The sequence below is a fragment of the Pelophylax lessonae genome (assembly GCF_965119305.1).
Source record: "Pelophylax lessonae genome assembly, chromosome: 1".
NCBI lineage: Eukaryota > Metazoa > Chordata > Amphibia > Anura > Ranidae > Pelophylax > Pelophylax lessonae.
Window position 1 is genome coordinate 74,638,227 of NC_138768.1, and position 23,949 is coordinate 74,662,175.

Consider the following 23,949-nt stretch of genomic DNA (forward strand, 5'->3'; position numbering starts at 1 on the left):
GCTTTATCTGTGGGGTGGTGTAGGATAACTGGAGGAACGTGTGTCATTTCCTCAGAGGACCCAATAAATTTGTTGTTTGACATTCCAATTGAATGAAATATAAAACTTTGCTGACTGCTAAGGGCCAACAATTGTTTTTCTCTGGTTGTTACTCCTTGCATAGATGACTACAGTCCCACAATGATAGTAAGAGAAATTTGAAAGAAATAAGAGTAACATGATGGACACCATTGGTGACTTTTCTTTTACTTTTCTTTTTTAGCAGTTTATGCAACCCTCCCATGTCTTACTCTGAGCTGTCAGTCAGAGGTAGCAGGCGAGTGTCAGACCCCTGTATGAAATTGAAATTGGAATGTGAAGTGTGAGGTACATAGGGGGACCAAAACTAGAGCAAACTTAGGTGAGAGCCCTGGAAAGCAATTATGGTAGCACCCCATAGGGTGCAAGTAGATGACACCATCAGTATGGCAAGCAGAAAGAACACCGCTGTAGTCAGGAAACTTCACTAAATTTTTTTACCAGCCAACACAAAGTGCTTCCAGAACATCAGGTTGGTGGCAAGAAGGCAATATCAAGGGGGACAAGACGGCCTGATGAAATCCAGAAACAGTAGGCATATAGGTCGTGTTCTATGTATGTTTTAAGGTTCATTCAATTCTAACACAGGTAAGTTGAATTTTATCATTAATGGTCTCCTGAATGCATTCCATGCAAGGACATTTTTGCTTTTCAAATAAAAGCTCTTAAGTTATTTTGTAGTTGTTCAAGTAAAATAGGATTCAGTCCATTAGCATGACACAATGACATCCTCCAGAGAAAAATCGATTTCGCTAAGCACAAAATACAATCACAGCATATTCTTTACCATCTAGGATAGATGAGAGCTATATTAGAGTCCACTAAGGCAATCCATAAGGTACACATGTAGGTGTCTCGGTAGTTTCCTCCATCCATGCTAAACAGATGAAGGAATCTGCACTGCTGCATATTGATGAGCCAGGTGGTGCCAACGGGGCCACCCATGGTTTGAATGTAAGCCGACTTAGCAGGAATCAGTAGAAAGTCAGCATGGCGGCTTAGTACTTAACACTCCTGCCTTGCAACACTGGGGTCCTCAGCTTGAATCTCAACTAGGGCATAGATTCTGCATGTTCTCCCTGTATCTAAGTGCGTTTTCTCAAACATCCAAAGACATGCTGGTAGGTTAATTGGCTTTTGCCTAATATGGCTCTAGCAGGTGTTTGTTGGACCTTAGATTGTAAGCTTAAACACTACCTCCGCCTTAAGCCTATGCTACACCCATATTTAGAGTGTAACATGGTGCCAAATAGACCCCCCCCCCCCAACAGTGTGCGGGGGTTCTTTTCCCGCGCAGTAGCTGTGAAGGTTTGCGCAGCTTTGCATGGCTCCACAGAAATCTGTAAATAATACACTACAAGTCTCATCTGCAACTAGGGGTGAGCCGATCTGACTTTTCTAGTCCCGATACCGATACCTGGCATTGTGTATCTGCCAATATCGATCTGGAACTATACACTATGCATGCGGCTGCAGTACAGAGCAAAGCCACTGCTTCATGTGTATGGGTCCTTCATTCAGAGGCGGAGTGCATCTGATATCACTCCGCCTGTAAGCCGGACCTATACAGGAAGTAGCGGCTCCCATCCCATACTACCATCATACTACTACTAAACCAAGTAAGGCACGGCTGAGCCGGGACTCAGCAAAACTGGATCGGCGATCCGTGCAAGTAAGGGACGGCTGAGCCGGGACTCAGCAAAACCAGATCGGCCAGTGGATCGGTTAATTTTACCGATCCCCCGATCTAGCTTTTTTGGCTGTATCGGCGCCGATATCCGATCCTAATATCGGATCGGTGCATCCCTATCTGCAACTGCAGCAGGCATATTTGTAATCCTCAAAGGAACACTAGTGTGGCCCATCCACACTTTCTTCAGATCTCTAAGGCCCCCTTCACATCTGGCAATGGCTTTACAATGGGCATTTGGGTGCCAATATCCCTTAATGGTACCCCAAATGGGATGCGATTCTGCTGCGCTTGTCGCGCAACAGGATTGCAATCACAGCAAACTGCACCTTTCAGAATCGCTTGAAGCTTGTCGCCCAAAAAGGAGCAGGAGCCTCTTTTCGCGCGACCAAACTGCATAGGGCAGTCTATTCAAGTGAATAGGCTGCCCCTATGTGGCACGCCAAATTGCATGCAATCTCTAAAAGAAAATCGCAAATGACTACATGAAAGTGTGAACAAAGCCTAACTGAAAGTCCATACCTCAGAATTTAGAGCTGGAAGAGGAGTCTGCAGGAACTTGCTATCGCACCCGCGATCCACGATTGTGGGTCCAATTCTTTGCAGGTGTATTTGCAAAAAAACTGATAAATGCACTTTTTTTGGTTTTGCAGATATATGTGCATTTATTTATTTATTTGCAGATGGTGGACTTAGTCTTTAAAAGAGAAGTATGTTTTTTTTTGTTTTGTTTTTTAAAGAATCATACCTACCTAGGTGGATGCAGCTTTGTGGGGGGGGGGGGGGGGGGAGGGGGCTGGACCTCCTCTTTAAGTGCAATCTACACCCCCAGCAACACACCGGCTCTGAAGGGGGGAAGGCTGCAGTAAGGGAGCTGTAGTCTTTTGCCAAGCAGTGAATGACCCATACGGCAGCCAATCATGTGTAAGGAACAGGTCAGAACTCTTGCTTTAGAGGATATTTTGCATTTGACGTTTATAGCATTGATCACTACAATTCACTATGCGAAAAAAAAAAAAAATTATGTTTTGTATATATATATACACAGTATATAATATAATATATATATATATATATATATATATATATATATATATATATATATATATATATATATAAAACATTTTCCACCCCCACTGTCTGCCATTTCAACCCTATTGCTCCATTCATAGAGGTCGTACTATCAGTTCTCATAATTAAAGGTGCAGTAGAGTAGATGAATGAAAGCTCCACCTCATTCATTCATAGACAGCTATTCATGGTGCACATGAAGCTGAACCACTCTACTGGAACATATGTTACAGTAGAACATGTAATAAATGTCAATATTTCCAAATGTATTACAACCTTTAGCCAAACACAATCCTTAACAGACAATACAATAGAAGTGGACATTACGCTGCTACCAATGTAAAACTTGCTTACTCGCAGAATTTTCTTTTTCATAAAACAATTTCTATTCACTTACAATGCACCTGTAAAACTGCTAGCAAGACTGACTACTTCTGAAATAGGCAGTCCCTTAGCACAGTCCTCTACTTGCTTGCATGTCCTAGCCCTTTCCTCTTCCAAGTGGTGTTTTTATTACCATCTATGCTGGCCTAGCTCCTCAACTCTTTCCTTCACCTACCAACGTAACCTTTTATGTAGCTGCCAGTGGAGAAGCAAGGGAGGATACCTTAGAGCAGTCATTCTCCTCTAAGGTTTTGTGGAACCCTTGGGCTTCTTCAGAGGTTGCCAGGGGGTCTTTGAGCTGTGTCTAATTGATCTCCAAATTGATGGTGTCTGCACAGTTCCAAGGCCAACTGGCAAAGTCAACGGCATGACATCAATGACCTATTTAGCTATTTGTAAGGAACCAATCTTCCCACTGGCCACCAACCTACCAGGCATCTTTCTGACGGACTCCCAGTAAATTGGTTTTAGCAGGGGTTTGAAAATTATTTCAATGATCCTTCTAAGGTAAAACAGTTGAGAAAGGCGGCATTAGATTATCGCTTGAGTGACATCTCTGAGTCTGCTGGGGGTACTGACATCACATCCAAGATGGCCGCACCCAGAAGCAGTCTCTGGGTTTTTGAACATGTACACAAGGGAGGCTTCTAAAGGTAAATAACATGCCTAAAATATGCGTAATGCACATGCAGTATACTCATAGATTGTTATTGTAATGAACGGTCTGGCAAAAGGGGATCTTTAAAAGTCATATAGGGTCCCCTTTATGAATACAGACACTAGACATAAAGTGCTCTGGGATTCTATTATCTAAAACATCTTACTGGAACACGTCCAGTCTTAGTTACAGGAATAGTTCAGGCTTCGCTTACATTTTATAATAAAACCCCAGACAGGCGAACAGCATTTTCTCCAAAGGAATGCTGCTCTGTGTATTGGGTTAGATGGCCTGATGAGATCAAAGGCTGTTTTTTACTGGACAGAAATTTACGGCACATTAGAATTTACCAGGGTTTACCACACTAGTAAACCCTATATATTCTATATTCTATAGAGTTGCCAAATTGCGCCTTGTTAGCACAGGCCTGCATATTTTCAGTTAAACCATTCTGTCCCTTTTCAGTGACAGGGCTAGACACTGACACATAAGGAACATTCCTGGGTCTTCTACTTAGTGCTCGGAGTATCCTTTGCAGTAGCTGTTGGTGTCATCCCAAGTATGATCCTGCGGACAACCATACATCAATCTCTACTGAACTTAGAGAACAAGAAGGGTCAAAGCTATTTTGGCCATATTTCTCATGTGGGTCACAGAGCGACAGAGTGCACTTACTTCTGCACTCCTGTGACCCATGAACTGTCAGCTGATGTCAAAGAGCCGGTTCAACCTCTGCTGGTCCAATGTTGGGATCCTCCCAGATGCATGACCGGCAGCTGGCTCAGTCTCTCAGCATGCTGCTAACAGCCAGAGCCAACCATTCCTGCTCCTTCCACAGCACTGGAAGGGCCGAGCAGAGAGCCGGTGACTGACAATCACTGCTCTGTGCTCAGAATGGACACAAGAACTGCTGATCAGCAGTCTTTGATCACTCAGTTCTTGGTGTACAGCCAGCAGGGGTCAGATACTGCACTGGATCAATGCTGCAGCTATCTAGGTGAATATGTACTTTTTTTTTTTTTTTGTTCATTCCCGCGCTTATCTTTGAAAAAGGTTGTCCCTCACTTCCAGTATCTTTGACACCTATACAAAAAAAGGGTATGTAACCAGAACAGAGGTGCATGGACAGTGACAATAAACATGATAAGACATTCTAGCCTTCCCACTCTATTAAAGATGGACAAGAAGATGTGTATCACAAATACGTGTTCCAATTCATTTCATAGGTGTTCAATAGGGTTGAGGTCAGGGCTCTGGGCAGGCCATTTAAACGCATACTCAGCAAACTTAACAAAGCTTGTCTTTATGGACGCAGTGTCATACTGGAACAAGAAGTACCTTCCCCAATGTGTTGTCACAAATTTGAAAGAGCACAGTTGTCTAAAATGTCTTTGTATGCTGTAGCATTAACAATACCCTTCACTGGAAACACCTAAACTCATTCATTTAATTAAATTAATTTAATCTATTATTTTTGGTCATATAGTACAACTTATTTTTTTTTTTTTAAGTAAATAAGATAACAATCTCTATTTTCAGCTATGACAATGAATATCCCAAACCTCCACATCACTATACCCAGAGACCCCACATCCCCCTCACCCTTTCTGGCAAACTTTCTTTTTACCAACATCTGTTACATCTGACCAGTGAACAGCTTACTTCACATGTGTCCAACACATGGCCAGTGCCTTGGCCTTGTCATATGGTCCTTGCACCAAGTTTTGCAGCTGGAACGTGGCAGAACTCCAGTCCACCACCTCTGGCTCTCACCCTCTGCTGCCACTCCCCGCTGAAGCCTTCTGTGATCACAAGTGGCATCTTTGCTCTCAGTGGCTCCCAGAACTAACAGATCCCTGCACACACTCACGGTGGACCATTGTGGTGGGGACAGATCTCCAAAATCTGAGAGAGAGAATAATCTCCCTGTAAGGCAAGGCAGAGCTGCCTACACAGGAAGGTGCTAGAGTCGGACAAGGAAGGAGCATTTCAAATATATTTCCAATATATTTGGACTAAAAATTTTAGAAATATATTGAATATGGCCAAAATTGTAGCATTTCAAATATATTTCCAATATATTTGGGAAAAGTTAAAAATTTTATTTTAAAATATATTTTTAATATATTTTTCTTCCATGTGGGTATGTACACAGCACAACCCTGAACTCTGCACTCTGTGTATAGGGCCCCCCTGGAACTGCACTCTGTACATAGCACACTCCTGAACCCTGCACTCTGTACGTAACGCACTCCTGAACCCAGCACGTAGCACACCCCAGATACAACTGTCCGTTAGAGGACAACCATACTGGTGATGCAGCCCACAATGAAATGGAGTTTGACATTCCTGCCTTGGCTGCCCAGTTGACACACCCTCCATTGTGACAGAAAGCCAAAAGCAGTGGTGGATAAACAAGAGTGGAATGCCAAAAAGGATAAACGAGTGGAAATTCTGGCTGTAGCAGTATTGTAATGTTTAGCGGATGGCACATTAAACAAATTGATTTTGGACATTTCCTGGAATTGCTCTTAAAACACAAACATGGAAATTCTGCATATTAACTCACTAAGCGTGCACAGATGAACAGCCAAGAGGCTTTAATTTCCCTGATGACATTCATAGAGTACAGCTGGCTGCTTACACGCCAAGTCCCCATGGTTCACAGTGTCATTCTTGTATCTAGAGTGCTGAATTCAGTGAAGGTGTGAGAGTGAAGGGGCCGTTTTAAAAGGCAGCTGGTGAAATCTGTCAATTTTTGAGAATTACTTTTTCCATACAATATCCTACAATAAAGGTGTTAAATGGCAAAGAAGGGAAAATGCTTCCAAGCTACAAGAACATCAATTTGCTACACTATATGGTTCAAACCTTTGTGAACACCCCTCCAAATTATGAACTTTTTCCTGCTGGCGTAATGCACATAAGCACAGCGGGTGAGACTTAATGCCCGCTGTACATAAATAGGCGACACCGCGGTTCTGTGCTGAGAGTGCACTTACTGCATAGTCCCAGCACAGTGACCAAGATGTCAACAGCAGCTCCTGATCACTCTTCTTAACGATGTGACCACTGTAACAGCCAATTCTAGTGGTCACATGATCACTGCCTCCTGTCTTGCAGAACCCCAAGGGGCAGACAAGAGCCGGTGCCATGAGGTTAAGTTCAGGTATTTCCAGAGACAGGCATTGTTAATGCTAAAGAACTGGGTGGTCCGAAACTTTTGGTAACCTAGCTTTACATTGGCCATAGGTGGTCGTTTTGGACCATGTTGTAACCTAGCCTCACACTGGCCATGGGTGGTCTGAACCTTGTGGTAACCTAGCCTTACACTGGTTATGAGTGGTCCAAACCGTGTGGTAACCTAGCCTTCCACTGGCCATAGGTGGCTTGGATTTTGTGGTAAACTAGTCTTACACTGGCCATGCACTTTCAGACAATTTCATACCTTTTATCCAGTCTTGAGTGCAACAATTACCAACAGGATGAGTACAACCTTCCACTAATTCAACTGACACAGTGAAATGATCTCAGGGCCCAGTTACATACGATGCATGCATTAAACAGCTCATTTAAAATAAATATGATGAAACTCACGGCAACGCCCATAAACATAGGGCAGACTGCATTTTATACAATGCAATGGAGATGGTTTTGGTGGTGCACTGGGGTGTCATTCATAATGAAGCACACCAAAGCACGGGGAAGTGGATGCTGGCTATGAGACTGAGGACTAGTGGCGGAAAAGGCACAAAAGGGGATACCTTTGGCTTGAAGCTGAAAATTGCAGTAAAAGCTATTTTTGCTATTTTATCTTTTAACAGGCTATTCATTTTTATCTTTTTTTGGAGTACTGCCTAAAAAACTCAATCACAATTCAACCACATTCAAGCAGCTTTCAATTGCAAAAATTATCTAATGTATAAAAGGTAGCCTACTAGGTGCACTTTACATAATTACATTTGTAGCTACATCTAGCACCCAGTCAAAATCTTTTTCTTATTAAAGAAAAAAAATTGGTGCTAGCCTGTGATCCTTTCTTTAACAAATCTGGCTAAATAAAATTACTCTAATCAAACAATTAACACGTGCAGCAGTGAACTTTTAAATCATACAGTATATCGCATAATGAATAACTAAATATCAGTGTATATCAATCCTGTAAGCAATGAAATTCTAATCCTTCTGCTCCGTGAGGACGTTGAATGACGAAACGCATAGGGCGGGGCAAGGATGCTGACATCACTTTGCATGCCTGTATCGCACTCGCGGCTTTTGGATTACGGTCGGAGGGGATAGGCAAACACTAACAAGCGTTATTACCCTAGTGTCAGGGAGTCACTTAATGATCTATGAGTGATCTATGGATCATATGGATCTATGTTTTATAAAAAAAATTGGTTTTATAACATTTTTACGCTATGGAAGCCTTCCTTCCTCTATCTTGATTCCATGTGTAGCCGAGACTTGCTCGAGCAGCTTCAATTGTGAGGGATCATATCCGGAACCAATACCGTGGAGATAAACCCTTCTGGGTCTACTGTGGAGCGCACTGGCTGGTTTATAATGTGTCCAGCCATTAACTTGGGTGAGTTAGTATAGTGTGGATGGTGAAAGATTGCACTGGGTGTCACTTACAGCGATTTAAATAATATTTCTAAGGAGATTTTCTGGGATTCTTCTTTTTGGATAACAAATAGACTTTGTTTTCTGATTAGACATTTATTTTTGCACTTTTTTCTGCTTAATAGCACAATACTTTGCCCTTTTTTACAACACTTGCACTTTGTGATTAAGCATTGTTTACATATCGCTTTTTGATTAGAATGTCATTGCTTATAGGATTGATGTACACTGCTATTTAGTTATTCATCATGTGATATAAAGTTCACTGCTGCATATGTCAACTGTTTGATTAGGGTAATTTTATTTAGCCAAATTGGTTATAGAAATGACCACAGACCAGCTCCACAATTTTTTCTTTAATATTGTCTTTGGTGTATCACCAAAATCTAAGTGGAAGCAGTTTATTCTGTTCCTTTACCTCCCATTAATATCCTAGGCGCTGTATTTATTTTTTTTTCTTGTTACGGATAGAGTGTTGAGGGGTGCGTCAAACTGCAGTCCTCCAGCTTTTGCAGAACTACAAGTTCCATGAGACTTAGCAAGGCTGGCAGTTACAAGCATGACTCCCAAAAGACAGAGGCATGATGGGACTAGTTTCGCAGCAGCTGGAGGGCCAGTTTGACACCCCGTTGGGAAGATTCCATTTTTCCTGTTTTGATCACAGGAAGTGAGTTATTCTCCCTGAGGGGGACACAGATAACAACTCTACAGGGTTTCCAAACCCCTCCCCTATCTAAAACTGAACAAAAAAACCTCATTTCAATACATTTTTTTATTGACATTTTCCCTAGGCTGAGCAAATCATACATTTGAATAAGACTTCTTCACAGTAAAAATGTAAAATATTTAATGTCTTGCAATTTGGAACAACATTTTTTTTTCACACATACTTTAAAAATACCTTCTGTAGTAATAAAACACATCGTCACATATCATTGAAAGAGCTGGGGACACGAAGCGCTCAGTTTTTTAATAAAGAGAAGAAAAACAAAGCTGAAAAAAAGAAATAGAAAAAATATCTTCCTTTTAAATTTTTATAAAAATACTAAGTGTTCCTAGCTTTAAGCCACCCAATGAGCACCTCTTCAGCAGGACTCAGCCAAGATACGAGGCGTATATGGTCAATTTAAAGCTTAAAGTGGAACTTTAAGTAGAAAAAAAATTGTGGAATTTTTAATGCAGAAGAGACGTGCTATGGTGCTTCTGCATTAAAGTTTCTTACCGGCCTGCCCGCCGCTGCACTTTGACCTGCACATGAGCAGCTCAGTGCAGAATTTCGGCAACATTGAGCTGTCGTCGCCCCAGCCCAGCTGATTAAAATGGCCTGCGATCAATAATAGAAGCCGCCAAGCTCAAGATGGCAGCGGTCGGTGGGACAGTGCAGTGCTGGAGTGAAGGTAAGTATAGTTCCACTTTAACTTCATTTCCTCTTCACTGCTCCAACCACCTTCGTTTTTCACAATTAGTCATTAATATTGGTAGTCAATTAACACAGCGCTAGCATACATAAAAATACATAAACATACTCATGTGATACAAAAAGAAAATGTTATGGAAAAATCCAAAAATTAAAATATATAAATGTCAAAAATGATAAAAAATCCCAAAAAGTGTCCAGTGATATGAAAATGCAATAGGTGATAAAGTGCTCCTAGTGCAGATGAAAACACTCGTGCTCCAAGTGGTGGTGACCCCTCCAGGACCCCTACTCAACAGAACATGTGGACCCTGCGTTAGGGTCTAAAGAGATTATGGACACTTAGATGCAAATGACACCAGGACTTCTTCTTAGGGATCAGAAGCTGAATGGACCCTCCCAAACATAGGTAATCTTTTTTGAGATACTGTATATATCTAGTTCCAGATAATGACTGTAGGTGAGTACAAGTCATTATCTGGAACTAGATTTATACAGTATCTAACAAAAGATTACCTACGTTTGGGAGGGTCCATTCAGCTTCTGATCCCTAAGGAGAAGTCCTGGTGTCATTTGCATCCAAGTGTCCATAAGCTCTTTAGACCCTAATGCATGGTCCACATGTTCTGGTGAGTAGGGGTCCTGGAGGGGTCACCACCACTTGGAGCACGAGTGTTTTCATCTGCACTAGGAGCACTTTATCACCTAATGCATTTTCATATCACTGGACACTTTTTTGGATTTTTTATCATTTTGGACATTTATATATTTTAATTTTTGGATTTTTCCTTAACATTTTCTTTTTGTATCACATGAGTATGTTTATGTATTTTTATGTATGCTAGCGCTGTGTTAATTGACTACCTATATTTTCTCTGAGTATTTACTTGGTGAACAGCAGCTGCAACATCCATATGCACACATAACAGATTTGTTTTTAAGGTAGCGCGGGTTTAATTTTTGTTTTTTTCACTTTTAGTTATTAATATTATTATTTTTTTTTAAATGTTTTAATTTAGTGGCCTTCCCACTTTTTCGCCTTGGGGAGACTGATGTGTATAACGACCACCCGCAGGCCTCTGGGATATGCAATATATTACCAAAAGTATTGGAATGCCTGCTTTTACATGCACATAAATTTTAATGGCGGCTCAGTCTTAGTCCGTAGGGTTCAATATTGAATTGGCCCACCATTTAATGGACATGGATGAACGAGTTTGGGGTGGAGGAACTTGACTGGCCTGCACAGAGTAGAATACCTTTGGAATAAATTAGAGCGGAGACTACGAGCCAGACCTTCTCACCAATATCAGTGCCTGACCTCACAAATGCACTTCTGGAAGAATGGTCAAACATTCCCATAGACACACTCCTAAACCTTGTGGACGGCCTTCCCAGAAGAGTTGAATCTGTTATAGCTGCAAAGGGTGGGCCAACACAATACTGAATCCTACCGACATTAAAGTCCATGTGTGTGTAAAGGCATCTGTCCCAATACTTTTGGCAATATAGTGTGTATACTATATATATATATTCGATACAAAGTATTACATTTTTGACCCTTCAGTCCCATTCAAGACCCGCAGCACGTCTGTGAAAGTGAAGGGAGCACCATCTGGAAGCTGCCTGTACAAATGAGAGAGATGGCTGGTTCCTAATTAAGAGAGATTCAAGATGGTGGCAGGTAAGAGAAGGACAATGCAGGATTTGCTAGGCTTGTATGCTTATCTTGCATAAAGAAGCGTCAAGCATAAAGTGGAATATGGAAAGTAATGTTCATGGGCCAGGGTTAAGATCCTCTTTAAGCGTCCCGTGTCTTTGAGTGTTACTTTAAGTAAAGAAGTAAAGCACTGAACTTCTAAAACAGAGGTAGTACACAGATACAGGAAAAACAAATTGTGTCCAACATAGGTTTATTGGAGATCTGCTAAAAAAAAAAAAAAAAATTGTAAATAGTTCTCCATAATTATGTACTCGGTAAAGATTTTTGCTCCAAAAACAAATCTGCTGATTCTATCATGGCAAGGAGTGTGGTGGCACTGTTACTAAAGTAATCATGACGTGGGGTTTTTTTTTTGGACTTAAGTTGACTTGATGTGATGTTTTTCTAACATACATTTTGGATGTGCCTATATAAGTCTTTTTCAACCAGGGTACCTTGGAAAAATCCCTAAAAACTGCCCAAAACTTGTATACAAGCCGGCATGTGGATGAAGGCTGCCTTTTTAGTTACACTAATGCCTCATACACACGCAACGATTATCGGCCGACCGATCGTCCGACTTTTGTCCAGAGTTGTGTTTTGTTGTTTGGAATGTGTTCTAGACTGCACACAAATTTTCTCGGCCAACAAAAATCTACTTCAGAAGTGATGTCATGTGTTGGTTTACTTTCCGTGTGTTTTTTCTTCTCTGAGCATGCCCAGTCTTGCTCATCAGATTTTTGTCTGCTGAAATCTGTACTGACTGACGAAAATTAGGCCACTGTGTTGACGGCCAACAAAAATTTTATAGCCTGCACACCAGATTTTATTCGGCCGAAAAGTCGGAGTCGGTTGTCAAAAGCATCATACTAACAAGCCGAAAATCGGCCTATCGGACGTTGGCCGAAAATTCCCGGCTAATAATCGATGCGTGTGTACGAGGCATAAGTCACAGGTTTTCCTTGTGCACCATTACAACCTTCTAGCTGCCAGCGCCCTAAAGACCAATGGCATCATCAGTTAATAAGGAGGATGTCAGTCGCCTGCATAGCATCCCTGTTTGACCCTCCCATGCCCCTCTCCATCAGAGTTGGGGGTCACATTCGCTGAGTGATGGAGAAAAACGGAGGGAGAAGAGAAACATTGGAATACTAGTCAATACTAGTTTGCAAAAGTATATTTGCTTTGGAAGAAAAAATCTCTTCTAATGTTGGGTGTCATACTTGGAATTGTGGATGTTGCTGCATTATGTAAAACTATTAGTATAGCTTTTAAATTTTAGACTGGGGGGTCTCGACTCCATAATTTTGAAAGTTGAAAAACACTGACCTAAATCACTGCCAGGGAAGACTGATCCCTTGCTGCAACCATTTTTTTTTTTTAAAGTGTATCGCCACTTTTGTTGAGAAAAAAACATTCCGGGTGATCTATGTACATTACAAGGATTGTTGCAGAGTTCTACCTTTTGCTTTTCTGAAGAAATCACTGTGTTCCTTGGTGCACCTGTGCTGGGTGAATCTCATGGGAGAAATTTCATAATTATCAATCAGCTGTGTGCCTGCAGTGCACTAATGATGAAAGCTACTGGGCCTGCATCCCTTTAGACTTGTTCCTATTAGGAGTATCTTAGCAAAAATAACATTTTTGGTGCAGGGGATGCCAGAAATCTGACTTGTATCTTAGCGCTGACTTCCGGGAAAAGCAGTGAGCCAATCACACAAGCAGGAAATGATGTTTCTGGGGTGTGGTCTGTATATATTTTGTGTACAGAACACCTCCAGGTAGCCATATTGCATTGCATTTTCAGAAAATTACAGCGGATGCAGATTTTAAAGGAAAGGTCATTTTTAATAACATTCAATTACAATATGACTTGTGTCGCAATTGTATAATATTTTATCTTTGTTTGCTATTTTTTTCCCCCCACAAAAGTGGAGTTACCCTTTAACCGGTTGCCGACTGCGCACAGTATATTTACTGCGGCAGTCAGCCCCGGCCAGGCAGCGTGACGTAGATCTACGTCGCTACCCTGTCACCGGGTTTTGAGCCAATAGCGGGCGAGGGCGCGCCCGCCGAGGCGCGCGCCCGCCTCGGCTCGTTCACAGAGGAGTCCGGGCGTGTGACCGGCGGACCCGATGTCCGCCAGTCACACTACGATCGTCAGTAGAGCGGGAGAAAGGCGGGCGGCTTATGTAAACAAGCCGCCTGTCATTCTCCCCTGTGTAAAAATGGAGATCAGACGGTTCTACTATGTAGAACCGTTGATCTCTGTTTTTACAATAGGAAACATGTCCCACTACAGTTAGAAACACGCCCCTAGGATACACTTAACCCCTCCCTCTCCAATACAGTTAACCCCTTCCCTGCCAGTGTCATTTTTACAGTAACAGTGCATATGTATAGCACTGATTACTGTAGTAATGTCACTGGTACCCCCAAAAGTGTCAAAAATGTCAGTCAAGGGTCTGATCTGTCCGCCGCAATGTCGCAGTACCGCAAAAAAAAATCGCAGATCGCCACCATTACTCGTTAAAAAAAAAAACACCAAAAATGACAAAAATCTTTCCCTTTGTTAGTAAACGCAATAACTTTTGCACAAACCAATCAAAATACGCTTTTTGTGATTTTTTTTACCAAACATAGGTAGCATAAAACAAATTGGCCGAAAATGTTAAAAAATTTTGATTTTTACATTTTTTTGGGGGGGAATTTCATATAAAAAAAGTGAAAAAAATTGTTATTTTTGCAAAATTTAAGCTCTTTTTTTGTTTATAGCGCATGATCAAAAAATCGCACAGGTGATCAAATACCACCAAAAGAAAGCTCTGTTTGTGGGAAAAAAAGGACGTGAAATTCGTTTAGGTACATAAATAAATAAAAGTTGATCATTGCATTTTCACTGGTGGTGGTATAGTTTCCCAACCCCTGTCACCTTCCCTCTTTTTGGGCAGCAAAATAAAGGCATGTCCAAAAAAAATGCTGATTACTATTATTACATGTATTAACCACAAACTTATTGGAATACCATAGTTTTTGCGTATGTGATCTTTAAACAGAAATTCCGCCCATGTATAAAAACAGCAGAAAAGAATGCTGTATAGCAAGGTTAAGGGGATGCCTGCATTGAATAATCGGATCCTAGAGATTAAAGATAACATATGGTCTACAGGGAAACAAGCATGCTTTTCTCTGGTGTCCATAAAAAGGAATTGTGGAATTCCAGAGCATGGAGAGGTTGGTAAACATACCCTAGGAATCTGTATTGTTTTACCAGAAACTAGGTGAAATATGAAGCGTGAGAATGGATCGCCCCCTGTACCATTCACCACCCACTACCCGTGTAAGGATTTTGGACAAAAGAGATACACTATATTGTCAAAAGTATTGGGACGCCTGCCTTTATACACACATGAACTTTAATGGCATCCCAGTCTGTAGGGTTCAATATTGAGTTGGATCACCGTTTGCAGCTATAACAGATACAACTCTTCTGGGAAGGCTGTCCACAATGTTTAGGAGTGCATCATTGGGAATGCTTGACCATTCTTCCAGAAGCACATTTGTGAGGTCAGGCACTGATGTGGGACGAGAAAGCCTGGCTCGAAGTCTCCACTCTAATTCATCCCAAATGTTCTATCGAGTTGAGGTCAGGACTCTATGCAGGCCAGTCAAGTTCCTCCACCCCAAACTCGCTCATCCATGTCTTTATGGACCTTGCTTTGTGCACTGGTGTGCAGTCATGTTGGAATAGAAAGGGGCCATCTCCAAACTGTTCCCATAAAGTTTGGAGAATGAAATTGTCCAAAATGTCTTGGTATGCTGACACCTTAGTTAGAACTTAGAGTTCCCTTCACTGCAACTAAGGGGCCAAGCCAACCCCTTAAACACAACCCCGCACCATATTCCCCCCTCCACTAAATGATTTGGACCAGTGCACAAAGAAAGGTCCATAAAGACATGGATGAGCGAGTTTTGGGGAATGGAGGGACTTGACTGGCCTGCACAGAGTCCTGACCTCCACCCGATAAAACACCTTTCTGGAGCGCAGCAGGGAAGAGGGTGGGAACAGCTGCCGTAAGCTCTCAGAGGCTGAGCCAGCTGCCAATCAGGCATTTGGGTGGATCGGGACAATATGGTGGATCTTTCCAGAGCCTGGAGCTCCTCTGTGATGTCAGCCGACAGCAGGCTGTTGGCTGATTTTGTGTCAAAGAAAAACACAAGTCAGTGCACTCCTGTGTCCCAGAAGAGAAATACCACTGAAAAAGCTTTGGCCATTCTCCTTTAACCACTTTACGACCAGCCGCCGCAGATGTACTTTGGCAGGCTTGCTCTCCCAGGCAAAACCCCGTACATGCACAGCACTCCCCTGGAAGGAGCAAGGGGGTGCCAGTGCGGATGTCAGATGGCTCCGATTGCCGCCTGACCCTGGCGATCTCTCCCCGCTGACAGAGAAGGACGGACGGCTGATGTAAACACAGCCGTCCGTCCTTCTCCCTCGGATGATCACAGAGACTATGCGATCCTGCTATATAGGATTGCATGTCTCTATGGTCATCTCACAAGCCCAACCCCCCCACAGTTGGAATCACTCCCCTAGGCTTACATTTAACCCCTTGATCACCAATAGTATTAACCCCTTCACTGCCAATGGCATTATTACAGTAACAGTGCATATTTTTAGCACTTATTACCGTAGTAATGTTACTGGTACCCCCAAAAGTGTCAAAAATGTCAGTTCGGGGTACGATCTGTCGGCCACAATGTCGCAGTCCCGCAAAAAATCGCAGATCGCCGCCATTACTAGTAAAAAAAAAAAAAAAAAAAAAACAATAAAAATGACATGAATCTTTCCCGTAGTTAGTAGACGCAATAACTTTTGTGCAAACCAATCAAAATACGCTTATTGCGATTTTTTTTTAACAAAAATATGTAGCAGAAAACAAACTGGCCTAAAATGTTAAAAAAATTTGATTTTGAAATTTCTTTTTGAGAATGTCATATAAAATATTGTGAAAAATATTGTTTTTTTTTCAAAATTGCCGAATCGCAAAATAGGGCCTGATCATTACCCATCTTAGCGGTATTCCCAAGCTTGGCTCGGGGTTAAATTTCAGAGCCAAAAGCAGTAACCCCGAGCCACACTCGGGGTACTGTCAGAAGCATCGCTGGATCCTGTAAGCAGGGTTACTTACCTTGTCACCGGGATCCAGCGATGTGTCCCGGCGGTGTCTTGTGGCGGATCTTCCTCCCGATCGTCTCCGTGCCCCGGCTTCCGTCTCCTGCGACGTGACGTTAGTAGGGGGTGGAACCGGCGGCAAATTCAAATGTAAAAACACACCAAACACACTGATACTATTCAAAATAAAAAAAAATCATATTAGTTTGCCCCCCAGTGCCCTTTCCTGCAGTTTTACTGTAGTACTTTTTATGTATATATATATATATATATATAAATATATATATATACACACCTATATATATATATATATATATATATATATATATATATATATATATATATATATATATATATATACATACCATATATATATATATATATATATATATATATATACATACGTATATATATATATATATATATATATATATACATATATATATACGTAATTCTTGTGAGTGAGCAGCCAACTGTATACATTATATATATGTATACATATTATGTATACATATATTATATTATATATATATATATATATATATATATATATATATATGTGTATATACGTATATATATATATATATATATATATATATATATATATATATAATATGTATACATATATATGTGTATATATATATATATATAAAATGTATTCAGTTGGTTTGGGCTGCTCATTCACAAGAATTACATGCAAAATAATGGTACCGCTTTCAGCACCTAAAATCCAAAAGAATCATACCGCCAGGGAGGTTAAGCAGCAAAATCTTCCAATCTTAAAGTGGTTAAAGAAACCTTACAAGAAAATGCATTCCTGTTTAACCCCTTAATTATCCATAATTAGCCCTATTTGACTCCTTATTCCCCTTCTGCCCTAGCTGTTTTTCTTTTGATTTTTAGTTGTATTTTTTTTTAATGATTAATATATTTTTTTTAATTTTCATTCGCTTTGTTTTTTTTTTTTTTTTTTCACTGCTGCATAACAAAAGAATGAGCAAAACTAAACAAAAAGAAGGCTTTTTTTTCCTTTTTTGCACCTTGTCATGCTTTGTACCATAAATATAATTTAAGTGTCATTTTAAACAGGACAAAATTACAGGATAAAAAGTATACATTTTATTTACAGTAAACCTTTCTTAAAACCAACACTGGTCAAAAGGGAAAAAATGCATTTTTCTCTATTTTTTTGCCTGTAGATTGCATAGACATAGAAAATAAAATCATTTTTTCAAAACAATATTTCCAGAAGAAAGCCCAATCCCCGCCCCCCTTAAAAAATAATGTATGTACTACTCTGTTATCGTAAGAAATGACAAAGTTAGTGCCAAATAAACAGGGCCATAGTGAAATGTAAAAATGACTTAGTCCATAGGGATTATAAAGGTATGAGGGTTTAATTGGTTAAACCTTGGAATGTTTACAGCTGTCATGTGTAGTCAATCCAGATGTAGGAAAAATTCCTACTGAAGCCTGAGCACACCATACTTCCATAACAATTTTATTGCATAAGCACAGTAAAACCGTCTCAAAACAAAAGGTTTTGAGATATGTCATCACTTCCATGACAAGTTCAAGAAATAAGAGGATTGTTCCTCATTCCTAGATAGTGGCAAAGCCATGCAACTCATTCCTGTTTGCCCCTGTGGCCAACTGAACACCCAGAACTGTTGTTTTACAGCACAGCTACAACCTACAGTATTTATCATAAAGCCATATATTCCACAAGGCATACAGTGTTTCAGGCTTGTTGACCATCAAGAGTACAGTGCATGGAAACCAAAGTGTCTAACGAGTAGGGCTTGGAGATCAATGAAGAAATATAATCAGACAGTTCAAGGCCAGATTGCCTGATGGAAACCAAAAAAGCCTCATCTAACCATTTTCAGTATGCCTTGTGATGGAAGTGAGACTGTTATATGAAGCATATTATAACATCAAAAGATCAGCCCACCTCTACTGCAAGGCCGAATCCAGCCTATCTGATCTGAGGGTGCAGTAAAAAAAAGTCAGGGGGCACAACGTCAACACTGTGTATGAGTCATTGACAATCTGTCACACAGTATCATAACCTGGCAAACACTAGCATGTATTAGGCTGTCTGTTCTTTATATCAGGTGTTCTCATCAGAGTCCCACTTGACATCATGAGTACTCATCAGAGTGCTTCCCTACATCAAGATCCTCTTTAAAGTTCTCGCTTACATCAAGGTCCCCATTAGAGTGCTCCCTTCCATAAGATGTCCCCCATTCAGAGTGCCCCCTACATCCGGTGTCCAAATCATAGTGCCCCCTTACATCAGGTATCCCTGTCGCAGTGCCCCCTTATACAAATTGTCCCAATCAGAGTGTCAGAGTGCCTCCTTACATCAACTGTCTGCGACACATCAGAGTGCTCCCTTACATCAATTGCCCCCAATCAGAATGACTCATGGATCAGCAGATATACTCTTAGAGACCTGGGAGGGGGCGCAACAAAAATCTGGGGGGCACAGCCAACCCCAGCACCCCCCTAGATCCGGCCCTGTACACCATCATAAAAGAACAATGATAAAATGTAATCTCAGGCAGTATGTATATAACCAAAACTAGTAAGAAGTAGGTAAAATTGTTGGGTGGCACAGTGGTTTAGTGGTTAGCACTTTAAGCCGTGCAACACTTGGGTCCTTGGCTTGAATCTCACCCAGGACACCATGGGCATGGAGTATGTTCTTCCTGTTTTCGATTCGGTGTCCTCCCACATTCTAAAGACCTGCTGGTAGGTCCATTGGCCCTGGTATGTGTGTGCAGATTGGCTATGCACATCTATTATCACATTCTGCATGCTGTTGCCAAGCCCAAGCAATTGGGGCGGGTTGAGGAAAGACCTGGTAACCTAGTACGTAAAACACTTTGCCAACAAGCAGTGGAGACACATGATAAAGTCCTTACTAGGTGGTATCTTGTCCCCACTAGAGTGGCTCGCTACAATTCAGGACATTCCTCTCAATGTTTTTGTAACTGCAGCCAGCTTGGCTTTTTCTTTCACACTTGGTGGCTATGTCCCATTGCACACCAATTTTGGTCCACTATACAGTATATCGGATGATCTCAGAACTCTATGATACCACTATCCCCTTATATGCCCCAATACACTCTGTTAAATCTCAAGCCCCTAGGAATAAACAAGCATACCTTCAAATTGCTACTGCACATTTTTACAGCAGCGAAACAGACGATCGCTAAAGCATTTCAATCTACCATACTGTCCCCAAGTGAAAATATTTTGAGAATAAATGCAGTTCTTTTGCATGGATGTATCCAAGTATAACTCGCAGATAGGGTCAATAGGTACCAAGCAGTTTGGGGGTCATAGATCTTACATTAACTTCTGGCAAGTTTTGTAACTTCTGTCTCCATATAGCTGAGCTAGCAGGTCTGTCCAATACCCCCCCCCCCTCCCTCTTCTGTCCCCTCTCTCTTACCCCTTACCCTTAATTATTCTCCTCTTCATTCACCCCTTTCTCCCCCTTTTTTTTTTATTCACCCCCCCCCCACACTTCCAGCCATCATGTTGATTATCAAAGTCTAGTTAATTCAACTTCCTGCCTGTTTGACGCGGAAGTCCATCTATGTTCGTTGTGCACCATGTTTTAATATTCTTTATACTTAAACTCTACAAACAACTATGACACCCAATTTATAAGACTTACTTGGAGATGTGCATGTTTATGTATTTCCCACATCCAAAATTCAATAAATATATTAAGCATGAAAAAATATTGCCAAGAAAATTCTATGGAAAAATGCTAGAAGGCTGACCCATAGAATCGCCAAGAGTCAGATACGACTAAACAGATTTATACATAAAAATGACCTATCAGGAATTTGAAGGTAGAGAACCAGGGCCCATTTATAAAGCAATAGTAGGGCCTTACCACAACCATAGTGCTGCATTACAAAAAATACATTTTTCAAAGCCCATTTGATTTGCTTGACAAATATGCTTAGTGTTTCGGAACTTCGAAATCTATCATTTTCCATTTTCCTCTCCTGCAATGGATCGTATTCCTGTTCCTGTTCATGGCACGTCATATTCTGGGTGTTATGCTCAAGTTTTTGTTGACACCAGATTGTCATAAACTGCATTCATTCACCACAAAGCTATAGTGAGTCCTACTTTCTGGGTCCCAAATGATGGTAAGCAGTTTGACATTTTTGGCCACAACATACAGAGACTGAGTTCCTATGCTAGAACACCACACAGCTTTACAACTTAACCTCCTCAATGTGTCCATATGCAATCACGGATGGAATTCATGAGCAAGCTTCACTAGGAGCAATTTTTTAAAAACGTATCCTTTACACACATGCTAAATTTTTATACAGGAAAACCTAGGAGAATGAAGGAAGACCTTTTTATACCTAAAACCCCCAAAAATTATGGGCCTATGTCATCAGGTTTGGGCCTGTGTTGATTTCCTTCTGAAACCCTTCTGAGACCATTCAGAATTCATTCACAGGTGCAGTTGACCTCCTTCTGACCTGCTTCGAGCGTGTTTTATATTCCCATAGATTTTTTGGGGTATGCAAAACCCATTTGAAGTGAACAAAAGCCTGTCAGTACAGGCCTTATAAGTCCCCTTTCACACAGGCGGACCGTTCAGATCTGCCTGTCTGTTTTTTTGGTGGATCTGAACAGTCACCCCATGCATCTCTATGGGGCAACGGATGTCAGCGGAGACATGTCCACTGACATCCGATCCAATCCGATCTGTCAAATCTGGACGGATGAAAACCCTATTTTCCATCCGTCCAGCGGATCGGATGAGAACGGACAGACGGTCCATTCCCATCTGATTCCCCCATAGAGATGCATGGGGACCTGACAGCTGTGTCTCCACACACAGCGCAGAGACACAGCTGTCATCCTCCTGCTCAGCGGGGGATCGGCGGATCGATCCCCTACTGAGAAAAATGGAGTCCGCCTGACGGACTCCCTGTGTGAAAGGGGCCTATATTTTCTGAAAGCAGAAGACCCATAGAACAAAATAATGGCTGTTCCAATTTTTTTATAATATATTACAGTAGTGAAAATGTTTATCAAATCTATTTTTTCAGTAAAAAACAACTTTAATTAAAATTAATTTACCCTACGGAAAAACAATGAAATCTCAAATTGTTTGCTAAAATGTACAAAATGAGTCACATAAATAAATACCAAATATATCAAGATTTATAAATGCAGAAGGCCATGGAACAACAGCACACTCTGGTTCCCAAAGTTTTCTATAGGTAACACTTTTAAAACCTTCAGGCTCCATTCACACCTATGCAGTTTGCTTTTGAGCATTTCTGCAGTGCTTATTTACTGAAATTTTTTTTGCATTTTGCGTTTTGCAGGTTTTTTTGGGCAAACTTTTGCATGGGCAGATTAATAAATGCAAAATGTAAATCGCAGTAAAAACGCACTACATGCTTTTTGCAACTTCTTCATTAAAATCTATTGAACAAAAAAAGCACCGTTTTACATTTAAAAAAGTTCCCCCGACCCTTTCCAAAAATGTAGAGGCACAAAAATGCATTGATGTGAATGTGTTTCATAGGAACCTACGTTAAAAATAATGTTTGAGGTTTGGGAATCCTTTATTCAAACCTTGCCCTTAGATACTCAACAATCTGTAGTACAATGTTTCCAATACACCCAGTGGTACCAAAGTAGAATATTAACCAATGACCCACCCATTGATGTCTTCCCCCCCCACTTAACCTGTAAAATGTTTTGTAATCTATTGACTGAGGACTCCCCCACTTACCTCTACCTCTTAAAGTGGAGTTCCACCCTATTTTAGAAGTTTGGCCCCCGGCGTTGCTGATCACAGTCCCATTAACCACTCAAGCCCCGGAAGATTTTACCCCCTTCCTGACCAGGGCCTATTTTGCGATTCGGCACTGTGTGATTTTAACGGACAATTGCGCGGTCGTGCGACGCTGTACCCAAAGGAATTTGACGTCCTTTCACACAAACAGAGCTTTCTTTTGGTGGTATTTGATCACCTGAGCGATTTTTTGATCATGCGGTATAAACAAAAAAAGAGCGTCAATTTTGCAGAAATAACAATATTTTTTACATTTTTTTATATGAAATTCCCTAAAAAAATGTAAAAATCAAAATTTTTTAACATTTTCGGCCAATTTGTTTTATGCTACATATGTTTGGTAAAAAAAAAAAATCGCAAAAAGTGTATTTTGATTGGTTTGCGCAAAAGTTATCGCGTTTACTAACAAAGGGAAAGATTTTTGTCATTTTTGTTGTTTTTTTTTTAACGCGTAATGACGGCGATCTGCGATTTTTTTTGCAGTACTGCGACATTGCGGCGGACAGATCGGACCCTTGACTGACATTTTTGACACTTTTGGGGTTACCAGTGACATTTCTACAGTAATCAGTGCTATACATATGCACTGTTACTGTAAAATTACACTGGCAGTGAAGGGGTTAACTTTTTTTGAGAGGGAGGGGCTATGTGTGTCCCTAGGGGCGTGATTCTAACTGTGATTGGCTGTGGCTTGAGATGTATGAACAGTGATCAACGGTTCTACATAGGAGAACCGTATGATCATCATTCATACACAGGGGAGAATGACAGGCGGCTTGTTTACATTAGCCGCCTGCCTTTCTCCCTCTGCACCGACGATCGCCGAGTGACTGGCGGACATCGAGTCTGCCGGTCACACGCGCGGGGGGGTCCGTGACCACTCGGGAGCGGGAGCGCGCCTCCGGGGGCGCGCGCTCGCTCCCTAGACCCTCACAGGCTAGCGACGTAGTACTACGTTGCTCTGCCTGTGAGGGGCTGACCGCCACAGTAAATAGTCGTGCGGCGGTCGGCAAGTGGTTAATGTTCGGAATATTTTGTTGTCTTTTTTTTCTAACGCATATTACCATTTTTGGTCATTAAATAGCTCCACTCCCGCTATACCTCACCGTAGCGAGTTATGTCATATTCGGCCGCCTGTTGACTGGGATATAAATGTCATCAATCCCAGGAGTCAATGGGCATCCTGCGGTTCAATGAGTGCACCTCACTTTTTACGCACTGCGATTGCGCAAGATTGAGAGGTGCATGCTGGGTAGCTTCTTGGAAGAAGCTACGAGCGGTCTTCAGATG

At 41.3% G+C, this 23,949-nt stretch overlaps 1 protein-coding gene across 2 annotated transcripts in view; it reads right to left on the minus strand.

Moving 5' to 3' along the window:
* Window positions 1-23,949, minus strand: part of PRLR (prolactin receptor) — a 122,689-nt gene that overhangs the window by 48,564 nt on the left and 50,176 nt on the right. The window contains exon 1 of one of the 2 annotated variants that reach the window (XM_082271025.1): window positions 2,291-2,314. The exons of the other annotated variant lie outside the window; for it this stretch is intronic. The gene's annotated coding sequence lies outside the window, so the exon portion shown is untranslated. Of the gene's footprint in view, window positions 1-2,290; window positions 2,315-23,949 lie in introns of those variants that run through there. 2 annotated transcript variants of the gene reach the window in all.